General features: G+C 37.3%; 1 protein-coding gene across 7 annotated transcripts in view; it reads right to left on the reverse strand.

Annotated features, from left to right (window-relative positions):
* The window catches only part of SLC38A11 (solute carrier family 38 member 11), a 148,559-nt gene that overhangs the window by 85,454 nt on the left and 49,094 nt on the right, over nucleotides 1–14,011 (reverse strand). The window lies entirely within an intron of this gene.

Genomic DNA, 14,011 nt, shown 5'->3' on the forward strand with positions numbered 1-14,011 from the left:
GCTACATTACTTTCAAAGAATTTCTATCTAGGTGCTAGGAGACAGGTTTCATTTGAAAATAATTAATGATTTCAGCTAATTTGATCAATGCAGGTAGTCAAGTAAGAGAATTTTTAGATACTTTGCTATTGAAAGTCATACAATATATAGCTGAATACAGTAGAGCAAGAGTCAGTGAACACAGCAGCAGGAGTTCTGTTTCTCTGGGTAGATATTCAACACACAAAATGGAAAAAAACCAACAAGCCAAAGTAAATTGTTTCTGATTTCAACTCAGCAGGAAGTTTTTGATTTGAATTAATTCCTCTTTCTTTATATGATTCTTCTTAAAGGGTGGTATTCTGTCTTAATATCCTATTCATGTCTACTCATTTTCACTGTTTTTGTTTTGTTTTCTTTTGTTTTGTTTAGTTTTGGTACAAGAATGAGAAATAGGAAAACTGAATTGACCAGACTATAACTTGTAGGAAGGGGAGTAATGTATAATAAAGCTGGAAAGGTAGTTTGAGCAAGGCTGTAAAGTACTTTAAATGCCAAACTGAGGAGTTTACAGTAATCAAAAAGCAGTTGGGAGGCCCTGGAATATATTGTATAGAGGGATGAATGATCAGAATTGTGCTTTAGGAAAACCACTTTTGGAGAAGTAGAGAATGGATTAGAGTAGAGAGACCTGAAGTAAGGAGGTCATTGTAATACTATTGACAAGAGGTGCTAAACATTTGAACTAGAGTTGTGTCTATGTGAGTGGGGAGATAGGACAAATGTAGAAATCAAAAGGGAAGTTTGACAATTACTGCAATATACTGGGTAAGGGAAAGGGAGCCTACACCTTAGTGAGGATTACACCAAGGTAAAGGGCAAAGGGGGAACTTGCCAGACCACATCAGAACAGCTGTTACGGTGAGTGCCCAGTCTCTAAGTCCAAAGGGGCCAATGCTGTAAGTCAGAGAGGGAAGGTTATGAGTAGTGTTGGGCCACTAATGGGTAAATGGTACATATGACTGTAATGGAGACATTACAAGGAGGGTAGGATGCAATCCATCTTTCCACCTTCTGACAAGTTGATTACTAACCCTTTGAGGTAGTGCCACAACCCCCTTTTGGAGTTATGTCTTTGCCCCCAGAGAGCTGGGCCCCCAACTTTGAAGACTAGTATATACTACAAAAATTTCTAATATATTTTTAAGTACATGCTGGGGGAATACATAACTGTATTTATCTGTAAGTGAGAAAATCAAATATATACTAAACACACATACACTCTTCAGTTTAGAGACTCCTGGTTTACTAATGTTCTCTCCTTCAAAAATGAAGGTTATTCCCTACCTTTGCCACCCACCAACTCCCATTTTTAACTTGAGTATAGAGAGTAACAACATGGGCTGGATTAGTGACTCCCTGGTGGCTGGTTGTCTTGATGTAGACTTTGGAAGGTGTAGAATACCAATGTCTAATGCAAAGAATTATGGAGCAAACAAGATAGGAAAACAGGCCTGTTTTATTAAGTGAACACATTTACAATACAAAGGGTAGTCAGAGAGAATTATGGACAAAGGTCAGAGTCACTGGGAGCCAGGTGGAATTGGGACTTTTAACTAGTAAAGTCTGGTGGGTTTTTATAGATTTTTATTTTATGTATACTTTTATATATTTTTTTTGTCTGGGTAGAGGAGGACTAAGCATTGGGAGAAGGGAGGAAGGAGCCTGGACTTGGAGACTGGTTATGCTAGTGGCAGTAGGGAAAATTTCTGGAGAATTGGAAGCTAGTTGATATTCAAAGTCTCCAGGAAGTGAGAAGAGTGACTTGAGGTCCTTGATGCTGGCATTACTCTAACAGGGTGATTCAGGAGTCTGGAGTTCCTTGGGTCCATTCTCCTGGACCTCCTCTTCTTTGTTTAGCATCTTGGGGGAAAAGGGCCATTACAGTAATAAGGGGGAACTATCTGACATTGTTTGTTTGCTACTTATCCCCTGGGGCAGCTAGGTGGTGCAGTGGATACAGCACCAGTGCAGGAGTCAGGAGGACCTGAGTTCAAATCTCACCTCAGACACTCGACACTCACTAGCTGTGTGACCTTGGGCAAGTCATTTAACCCCTATTGCCTCATCCTGAGTCACCTCCAGTCATCCTGATGAATATCTGGTCACTAGATTCAGATGGCTCTGGAAGAGAAGTGAAGGCTGGTGACTTGCACAGCCCTCCCTCACTCAAAACAAAGTCAAGTGCAAGTCATGTCATCATTTCTCTGATGGCATGGTCTTCTTCGGCAACAAAGGACGAACACATGCATCCCCTATTTTTTCTCACTTCCTCAAAAAGGACCGTACAGACAGCATGCACCCCTTCTTCCTCTGCCTTTCACTGCTTGTACTTTAATAATTGTGCCCCCAAACACTGTTCATACACACACACACACACACACACACACACACACACACACACACACACACACACACCCCTTTTTTCCTTCCCTTCCCTCTTCCAAATCTGGCCCACTTAGCATAGGAAGATCTTTCTCCCTCTGTTTATCTCTCCTTCCATCTTCTGTTCTTTTTATTCATCTTTGAGGCAAAAGGCATCCCTAATCATAGCTGATGAGCAAAGAACACTCACATCAAGGAAAAGGAAAAACTGCTTTAGAAGTCAAATTAGACATAATAAAAGACCCCAGCAATCAAACTCCAAAGTCCTTGAAAGTTCTTAAAGAATTTCTGCACACGTTTGCATCTTTTCCCTCTCATTAAATCTGTTTTATTCAGGGACTCAGAATTTTAGAACTAGAAGTCACATCAGAGATCATGAGACTATACATGCTTCCTCATTTAACAGATATGAAACTGAGACCCAGAAAAATTAAATGTTTTGCCCAGGGTCATTCAACTACTTATCAACAAGTAGAGCCCAAGACTAGAGACCCAGTCTTCTGATACTCCCTGTTCAGTTCAATTTTCCATTCACACCATGTTTTCCTAAGCAATAATGTGAAGCATGGAATCTTTTTTCTTTAAAAAAACATTTTAAAGTTCATTAAAATAAGTTTTATTGTTGCCTTTTGTTTTTACGACTCAGGTATTTCCCCTTAAACCATCTGTTCTTTTGTGCCCTCCCTTGTAATAAAGAAAAGCAGCTGACAAGGCTGTAGGTTCTGATAGTATATACCATATTACACCTCTGTTGAGAAGTGGAAGATATGTTTTATCAGAATAGATTTATAGAAGATATTTCTAATTTAATTTGACAGCTTTTCTGTTTTAATCACTAGTCACAACAATATTTTCTACAATTTTTCAGTGTACATTGTATAGTATTCAATATTTAACTTCAATAAGTTTTTAAAATGTATTATAACTTACTAATAAGTGACTTACAAATTTTTGGAAAACAATTATGTCCGAATGTTGGAATCTCTTTATTAGGTAGTAGATTTCCTACCAATTAGACTGTTTATTTTCTGTTGACTGGTTTTCTACCTACTTACCTATCTGCACATCTTTTACCTACGATTTACATACACTTCCTGCTTCAAAAAAGATTTGAAGTACTTTTTGGAGATTATTACTTCACTTCCCATTCACTGCTGAATAGCAAAGAGCTCAACAGAAAGCAATCTTTGTGGATGTCTTATAAGCTATTCAAATTCAAAAAGTGTTGTTTTCTATTGGATGAAAAACAAAATTCTACTAGAAGAGTGGGGAGGGAGAAAGCTAAATAGCTTGGATAAAGACATAATTTCTGCTTTTCTGGGGCTAGCAGTCAGTGATGGAGGTAGAAAGGTAAGACACAAACATGGATAGTTATTTTTGTGTGGATCACTGCTTTTATTGGTATAGGGAACTCATCTTGAGAAAAACTTCTTCTAGCAATGCAAACAAGCAATTATTCTGCAATTTATAGTCTTGAAGCAAGGATTCTTAACCTAGGGATCTGTGACCTTGGTTAAAATTATTTTTTGCATAATTGTATTTCAATATAATGGTTTCCTTTGTAATTCTATGTATTTTATACATTAAATTTTTTTTCTTATCTATTCTGAGAAGAGGTCATCAGACTGCCAAAGGGGTCCATAAAATGGTGTGACACTAACTCTCTGGAAAAAAAAAAGTATTCAGAACATAACTTTCCGTTTAATTTGCATTTTCTCCATTACTTTTAAAATTTTTGTGTTTGTTTTATTTGTAATTTATGAACTAAAACCAGCATTCCCACAAATAGAGTAATAAAAAAGATGAGTGTACATGACACTGGAAATCTATTATTGTACAACTTCCTATTCTTTTAAAATATATAATAAATTGGGATAAGAACTCACTGTTTCACAAAAATTGCTGGGAAAACTGGAAAATAGTGTGGTGGAAACTGGGCATAGACCAATGCCTAACACCATAAATCAGAATAAAGTCCAAATGGGTATATGATCTAGGCTGATACTATAAACAAACTAGGGGGAGCAAGAAATAGTTTATTTGTCAGCTTTATGGAGAATGGAGGAATTTATGACCAAACAAGAGATGGAGAACATTATGAAATGCAAAATTGATAACTTTGATTACATTAAACTGAAACATTTTTGGACAAAGCCAATGCAACCATGATTAGGAGGGAAGCAGAAAACTGGGAAAGAATTTGTACAACTAGTGTCTGTGATAAAGACCTCATTTCTAAAATATATAGAGAACTGAGTCAAATTTACAAGAATACAAGCCATTCCATGATTGATAAATGGTCAAAGGATATGAGCAGGCAGTTTTCAGAGGAAGAAATTAAATCTATCTACAGTCATATAAAAAAATGCTCTAAATCACTATTGATTAAAGAGATGCAAATCAAAATAACTCTGAGGTACCAATCACACCTATAGATTGGCTAACATGACAAAACAGGAAAATAATAAATGTTAGAGAAGATGTGGAAGAGTTGGAACACTAATTCATTGTTGGTAGAGCTGTGAATTGATCCAACCATTGGGGAGAGCAATTTGGAACTATGTCCAAAGGGCTACAAAAATATGCATACCCTTTGATCCAGCAATACTGCTCCTAGGGCTATAACCCAAAGAGCTCATAAAAATGGGAAAAGGTCCCACATGTACAAAAATATTTATAGCAGCTCTTTTTGTGGTGGCCAAGAACTGGAAATCAAGGGGATGCCCATCAACTGGGGAACGGCTGAATAAGTTGTGGTATATGAATGTAATGGAATACTATTTTGCTATAAGAAATGACAAACAGGAGGACTTCAGAAAAACCTGGAAAGACTTATATGAACTGAAGCTGAGTGAAGTGGGCAGAACCAGGAAAACATTATACACAGTAACAGCCACCGTGCGAGGACTGTTTTTGGTAGACGGAGCCCTTCACAGCAGTGCAAGGACCTAAAACATTTCCAAAGGAGTCATGATGCAAAATGCCATCCACATCCAGAGAAGCAACCATGGAGTCAGAAAATAGAATGAAGTGACTATTTTCTCCTTCATTATATTATGTTTTGTTTTTCTTATGGTTTCTCCCATTCATTTTAATTCTTTTATGCAAGATGACTAATGTGAAAATGTGTTCAATAGAAATGTGTGTATATAACCCATATAAGATTGCATGCAAAAAGATAGCGTCTGAGGTCAAATTTGAACTTAGGGAGATGGGTTCTTCCTGACTGCATGTCTGGCTCTCTATCCATTGAGCCACCAAGTTGCCCTACGAAAGATATCATGGAGGTAGAAATGGCAAGATTTGACAACTGATTGGATATGTGGATCAAGTGAGCATAAGGATGATATCAAAGATGTGACCCTGGACTACTCAAAGGATGATGGTGAACCCATGGAGTTACAAAGCAAAAGGTTGTGAGTAGATTATATGATATGGTAAGAACAGCAAAGTAGATCATAACCCATCCATGCCTGTTCATCCTGTAAAACTAATTCTGTTCTACTCAAAACAAAAAGGTGGATGGCAGTGGGACTCTGACTTACTTGTTAGTGCTTCTGAGAGCAGAGCCTTCTATCAGAGAGGTACCTGTGTAAGTTAGGAGATGATCTGGGGGACAGTGGATTTGGATAAGCTCGTCTCCAAAGTGAGGCCAAATTCCCATTAACTGATCCCTCTGTGTGTGGATTTTTATTTATAATTGTTATTATTTTAAATATGTTTATACACATTTTATTTTGAACTTAAGATATAAAACAAGCATTTCCACAACATAAGGGAGAGACTTTTAGAAGAGGGTACAGATTTAGGTGGGGGAAGATGTTAAGGGAGGGACTGTTTGAGGGGTAGATGGAATAAGGAATAGAAGGATACTGTGAGAAGATAAGGGAAGAATTCTTTAAAAGGGTGTGGAGTTGAGAGGTAGTGGATAGAAGTAAACTAGACACATGAGGAGGAATAGGGTGAAAAGAGGCTGAGGACAACAGTGAGGAAAAATAGGATGGTGGGAAATACACAAATAGTAATTATAACTTTGAATGTGAATGGGATAAACTCACCCCATAAAATGAAAATGGGTATCAGAATGGATTGAAAATCAGAACTAACAATATGTTGTTTACAAGAAACACATTTAAAAATAAGAGATACGCATAGAGTTAAAAAAAAGGGCTGGAGTAGAATTTATTATGCTTCAACTGATATTAAAAAAGCAGGAGTAGGAACTGTAGATTTAATTAGAAATGATAAACAGGGTAACTACATCTAGATAAAAGATACCATAGACAATGAAGCAATATCAATACTAAACCTATATGCACCAAATGGCATCTAAATTTTTAAGAGAAAAGTTAAATGAATTACAGGTGAAAATAGTAATACTACAGTAGTGGAGGACTTTAATTTTTTCCTCTCAGAACTGGATAAATCTAACCAAAAAATAAATAAGAAAAGAGTCAAGGAAGTGAATAGAATTTTAAATAAGTTAGATATATGAGATATCTGGAAAGAACTGAATGGAAACAGAAAGAAATACACCTTTTTCCCAGTGGTATATGGTATCTTTATAAAAATTTGTGGGGGGCAGAGCCAAGATGGCGGAGTAGAAAGATGCACATATGCTAGCTCCAAACCCACTGCCCATAAAATATCTGTAAAAAAAGAACTCCTGGCGAATTCTGGAGCAGCAGAAGCCACAGAACAACGGAGCAGAGGAGATTTCTACTCCAGAGATCCTGAAAACCTCTCGCAAAAGGTCCCTTACAAACCAGATCCTGAGCAGAGCCCAACCCTGCCTCGGTGGTGCGGCACCGAAAGGAGTGGATCCGAGCAGGCTTCAGGGACGGAATCTCCAGCGGCCGAGCAGGTCCCTCCACCCACCGACAAGGGTCAGTGAGAGGGTCTCTTTGGCGGGTCGAGAGGGGAGTGGGGTGTCCCTGTGGCTCAGGCGGAGGCTCAGTGGAGGCGGCAGCAGACCAGGGCTCCCAGAGCAGGCAGGAGCCTGGATCCATTGTTGAAGGTCTCTGCATAAACCCCCTGAGGGAACTGAGCCTGTGAGGTGGCCCTGCCCCCACCTGAGCAGCTGAACTTGATCTCACACTGAATAGCAGCCCTGCCCCCGCCAAAAGCCCTGAGGCTGGGAAGCAGCATTTGAATCTCAGACCCCAAGCACTGGCTGGGAGGATCTGGAGGCAAAGTGGGTGTGAAGAGAATATTCAGAAGTCAAGTCACTGGCTGGGAAAATGCCTAGAAAAGGGAAAAAAAATAAGACTATAGAAGGTTACTTTCTTGGTGAACAAGCATTTCCTCCCTTCCTTTCTGATGAGGAAGAACAATGCTTACCATCAGGGAAAGACAGAGAAGTCAAGGCTTCTGTATCCCAGCCCACTCAATGGGCTCAGGCCATGGAAGAGCTCAAAAAGGATTTTGAAAATCAAGTCAGAGAGGTGAAGGAAAAACTGGGAAGAGAAATGAGTGACATGCAAGCAAAGCATGAAAAACAAGTAAACACCCTGCTAAAGAAGACCCAAAAAAATGCTGAAGAAAATAACACCTTGAAATATAGGCTAACTCAATTGGCAAAAGAGGTTCAAAAAGCCAATGAGGAGAAGAATGCTTTCAAAAGCAGAATTAGCCAAATGGAAAAGGAGGTTCAAAAGCTCACTGAAGAAAATAGTTCTTTCAAAATTAGAATGGAACAGATGGAGGCTAATGACTTTATGAGAAACCAAGAAATCACAAAACAAAACCAAAAGAATGAAAAAATGGAAGATAATGTGAAATATCTCATTGGAAAAACAACTGAGCTATAGAATAGATCCAGGAGAGACAATTTAAAAATTATGGGCCTACCTGAAAGCCATGATCAAAAAAAGAGCCTAGACATCATCTTTCATGAAATTATCAAGGAAAACTACCCTGAGATTCTAGAACCAGAGGGCAAAATAAGTATTCAAGGAATCCACAGATCACCGCTTGAAAGAGATCCAAAAAGAGAAACTCCTAGGAATATTGTGGCCAAATTTCAGAGTTCCCAGGTCAAGGAGAAAATATTGCAAGCAGCTAGAAAGAAACAATTCAAGTATTGTGGAAATACAATCAGGATAACACAAGATCTAGCAGCTTCTACATTAAGGGATCGAAGGGCATGGAATATGATATTCCAGAAGTCAAAGGAACTAGGACTAAAACCAAGAATCACCTACCCAGTAAAACTGAGTATAATACTTCAGGGGAAAAATTGGTCTTTCAATGAGATAGAGGACTTTCAAGCATTCTTGATGAAAAGACCAGAGCTGAAAAGAAAATTTGACTTTCAAACACAAGAATGAAGAGAAGCATGAAAAGGTAAACAGCAAAGAGAAATCATAAGAGACTTTACAAAAGTTGAACTGTTTACATTCCTATATGGAAAGACAATATTTGTAACTCTTGAAACTATTCAGTATCTGGGTACTGGGTGGGATTACACACGCACATGCACACACGCACACACACATAGAGACAGATTGCACAGAGTGAATTGAAGAGGATGGGATCATATCTTAAAAAAAAAAATGAAATCAAGCAGTGAGAGAGAAATATATTGGGAGGAGAAAGGGAGAAATGGAATGGGGCAAATTATCTCTCATAAAAGAGGCAAGCAAAAGACTTTTTAGTGAAGGGAAAAAGAGGGGAGGTGAGAGAAAAACATGAAGTTTACTCTCATCACATTCCACTAAAGGAAGGAATAAAATGCACACTCATTTTGGTATGAAAACCTATCTTACAATACAGGAAAATGGGGGATAAGCAGGGTGGGGGAGATGATGGAAGGGAGAGCATGGGGAGGAGGGAGCAATTTGAGGTCAACACTCATGGGGAGGGACAGGATCAAAAGAGAGAACAGAAGTAATGGGGGACCGGATAGGATAGAGGGAAATATAATTAGTTCTTACACAACACTACTATTATGGAAATCATTTGCAAAACTACACAGATTTGGCCTATATTGAATTGCTTGCCTTCCAAAGGGAAGGGGTGGGGAGGGAGGGAGGAAGAGAAGTTGGAATTCAAAGTTTTAGGAACAACTGTCGAGTAATGTTCTTGCCACTAGGAAATAAGAAATACAGGTAAAGGGGTATAGAAAGTTATCTGGCCCTACAGGACAAAAGAGAAGATGGAGACAAGGGCAGAGAGGGATGATAGAAGAGAGAGCAGATTGGTGATAGGGGCAATTAGAATGCTCAGTGTTTGGGGGGGAGGGGACAAAAGGGGAGAAAATTTGTAACCCAAAATTTTGTGAAAATGAATGTTAAAAGTTAAATAAATTAAAAAAAATTTGACCATATATTAGGGCATAAAAATTTTGTAGTTAAAAACATGTTAATTTTTAAAATGGTGCCTGTATAACTATTTCTGTTGGTGCCCAGGACGGTGTTTATAATTATTCCATGGGCCTGACATATAGCTCATAAAAGGAGAAACTGTGGGGCAGAATGGTGGAGAAGGTGGGTAGGGAAGATAAAATGGGAGCCATCTTTCTATTTTCCAATTGATTGATCATATACACCTATGGATCAATTCATGGGAATTTGGCCCACTTTGGAGTCTACTGACATGACCAGAATGTGTCAAAGGCAAGTCTTGAACTCAGGTCTTTCTGACTCAGAGGCCAGTTCTAGGTGGCTCAATAGTAGATAAATCACTGGATCTGGAGTCAGGAAGATCTAAGTTCAAATGTAGCCTCAGATATTTACTAGCTGTGTGACCCCTGACAAGTCATTTAATCCATCTTCCTGGGTTTCCTTCACTACAAAATTGAAAGAGTAATAGCACTTATTGTTGTGAAGAGTAAATGAGATAAGATGTGTGAATTCTTAGCATAGTGCCTGACACATAGTAGACAATTAATAAATGCTTGTTTCTTTCCTTTCAGTTCTCTATCCGTTGTAATAAACAACTTATCACAGATAACTATGGTGCACATTATTACAGTACTTGGTAAATGTTTTGAAGTAGTATGGAATGAAAGTGTTATGTGAGTTTAGAAAGGAAAGAAAGATCATTACCTATAGGGTGAAGCAGGGAAGCTTTCATGTGTGAGGTGACATATGATTTAGGCTTTTAAATGGGTATAAATTCACCAGACAAAGAAGAGGAAGAACATTCTAGTCATGTGGAACAGACTTGAGAAAAGGCATAACATTTAGAAAGCACATAGTATGTTGTGTGTTCAGGGGTCAGAGAAATGGTTCAATTTAGCTGGAGAACAAATATTAGGGAGAAGATTTATATGAAATAAAGTTGAAAATGTAGAGTGACAGGTTGTGGAGGGTTTTGAATGTCAAGCAAATTGGAACTTTAGTTTCTCAGCAATAGGGCAAGAATGAGCATTTTTGGAAAGAGAAATGACATGACCCAGTCAGTGCATAAAGAAATCATTGGGCAATAGTGTGAGGTATGGATTGAAGAAGTGAGTGGGTGAAGGCAGGAGGATCTATTAGAAGGCTATTAAGACAGTCCAGACAAGTGGTAATGTTACCTTGTACTAGTGGTGGTGCACTATAAGGATTTTAAATTCAACATGCCCAAAACAGAACTTTTTATCTTTGCTCTTAAATCTTCTCCTCTTATTACTTTTACATCCTCATCTTCTTAGTCACCCATGCTCACAACCCTTAATGTCATTTGACTCCTTGTCTCATCATTTGAATTGACCCCATAAATCGGATCTGTTGCAAAGTTTTCTTGGTTTTGCCCTCTCAACATGTCTCATATACATCTCTAACTGTTCACTCACACAAACACCATTCTAGAACAAGCTTCATCTCTTTACATCTGGAGCAGACTCTATCACCTCACACAGGTTTCTGGTTAGTACCTCTTCCTCAAGTACCTCCAATTTCAATCCATCCATTTTTTCAAAAGTACAGGTCTAACCATGTCACCCCACCCATTAGTCAATAAACTGTAGTGGTTCAAATATAAAATCCCCTGTATGACACTTAAAGCCTTTCACAAACTATCCTCTTCCTGTCTTTTAATTCTTCTAATATTTTATTACCCTTAGCACATTAAAACCATACTGACCTGCCACCTTTCACCCAACCCTCACCTCTGGCTCCAAGAAACTGTAGCATGTACAACAGTCACACACTGGTAAAACTGCTTCACCATGCAAGCCTAGATCATAAGTTGCCAGAAGCAAGAACTTACTGATTTAAGAAAATACAAAAAGAGAGCATTATCACATGGTTCTGTGTGTCAGGAACAGGGAATTTCTGGATGCATAATTGATTTGACAATTTTGATCTAAAAGCTTTATGAAAAACCAAAAAGCAAGATTCTCTGCAACACAAAAGTAGCCTCACTTGGGCCTCTTGGCACATTTTAATAATTATCCATTTATAACATAGAGCCTGCATGACACTGACAACACATGTTAATATGGCCTGGATTTTACCTCTCCTAAGGAATTTCTTTTGTGTAGGCTATTTTTCCACTGTCTTATCCAACAAACATCTATTATAGCTTTAGAATTATAATTTACAATATGGAACAGCTTCTCAAAATCACCAGGTAAAATATCTGATAATCAGCTTAATTTGTAGTCAATGTTGTTAATTTCCCTCAGATTACTTATTTTGGTACTTTAATCACAGCTTTTAATAACTGCCTGCAAATTCAGTGATAAAAACAAGTGTCTAACTTTGGCATCATAAGTCATAGAATACTGTAGTGGATGGAGGTGTAGGCTCAAAGTGAAGATAGCTAAGTCCCCCTTGGATCTAATATTAAGAAAACTATGTAGCATTTTCTGCTTCTACTGTATTTCTGTGTTTGCTAAAGGACATACTCATCAACCTGGGAAATCCTGAAGGATTAATACTTTTATTCATGCAGTCCTTTCAAAAAGCCACAGAAAACACAAATTTGGGTTAATAATGTTATATAAAAATTGTTTCATTTCTTTATGCTTACTGAATTTTATCCAATCTATCAAACAATTAAGTAGATAGTATATTGTATACTATGTCCTAGGGATAAAAAGATTTTAAAAAAATAGTCCTTGACCTCAAGGATCTTATATTCCATATTTATCTAGTTTTGAGTTTCATTATTTTTCTTTAATTTTAAAAAGTTTCATCCATTTCTTTTTATCTTTAAATAATCTGTAAAGTAGTGAGGCAAAATTTTACTAATTCTGAGGTCAATTGATTTCTTTGCAGATAAGGTATGAGGTAATTGTTAAATTATGTATTTACAATACATAAAGCTACTTTAAAATACATAACTTCCAATCATAATAATTTGTTTTCTTGTGTTTAAAATATTTAATTTGCAATGATTTGAAGTTTACAGTATTGAATCTAAAATATCTGAAAACAACTTATAGCATGAGAATGAGACTGATTGTTATGAGGTTAGTAATGATGAATTAACTCTTCTCCAGAAATACACACACACACACACACACACACACACACACACACACACACACACACACACACACACACCCTCACGTTTCTTCTATTCTTACAAGAACTTAGAGAGGGGAATCACTTAGTTTAATTGTCCCTTAAGTGAATACTTTTTGCAAAGTGCATAAGAAATGGTTTGAGGAAGATTAATAAAACAACCCATAAATTTTCAGCAAACATATTTAAGTTTTTCTCACCAACTGATTTAAGAGCCATATAACATCTTGCGCTTTCTTTTGATGTGTCAAAAGGTGTTGGCAGACAACTTTTTAATCCTCTGTAAGGCTGCTAGACCTGAACAGTTTTCTTATCTCAATTTTACAAGAGAAAAAAATTCAAAGAGTTTGAATGACTTGCCCCAAACTGGTTATTTCATGATGACTGTGCTTGGAACAGAGCCTAGATTGTTTCTGCTTTAGTCACATGTCATCCACTCCATTAATAACTATCAAATTCATTTGGGCTAAGGCGATGTGATTGTTTATCTTCATTTGATGGAGAATTGGAACGGACATCTTTCAAAATCCTTCTGCAATTCCCTCCCCAAAGCTAATACACTGCTATCCCTTTCCCAAATGCTTATAGCTGATGAAATAGTACAACAGGACAACTAGAAGAATATTTTTGCTGAAGAAAACCCAATAATAATAATCAACGTTTACACAAAATAATCTGTGATTACTTATATTACAAAAGGATTCATGACAAACATTTCAAATAGTGAACTTGACTAATGCATTTCAAATATACTTTGATTTATCAAAGAAAATTTGATCTTACCTTTCGTATGTGAACGGTATTATTGTTGAAAGGGGCAGAAGAAGAACATTTGTTCTTTTTAATGATTTTAATCTTTCAAATCTTAAATTAAATCTTTAATCTTTTAAAATGATTTTTAAAACCTTGCAAAGAAACACATATCTCTCAAATAAAATTTCAAGGAGAGACCCAGAACATTCTTGAGGACAAGATGTTCTGAGGCATCCACTTGCCCCTCACATGAATGTACTGGGAAGACCTATTTAAATAATGACTGAGGTAGCAATGTCTACAAGGCATTGTGGTCCATCAGTTCATTTGAATGTAACTTCTTTTAGAGTTTTGGAATTTATAAAAGATACCATCAT

The sequence above is a fragment of the Notamacropus eugenii genome, chromosome 5, assembly GCF_028372415.1.
Source record: "Notamacropus eugenii isolate mMacEug1 chromosome 5, mMacEug1.pri_v2, whole genome shotgun sequence".
Lineage (NCBI taxonomy): Eukaryota > Metazoa > Chordata > Mammalia > Diprotodontia > Macropodidae > Notamacropus > Notamacropus eugenii.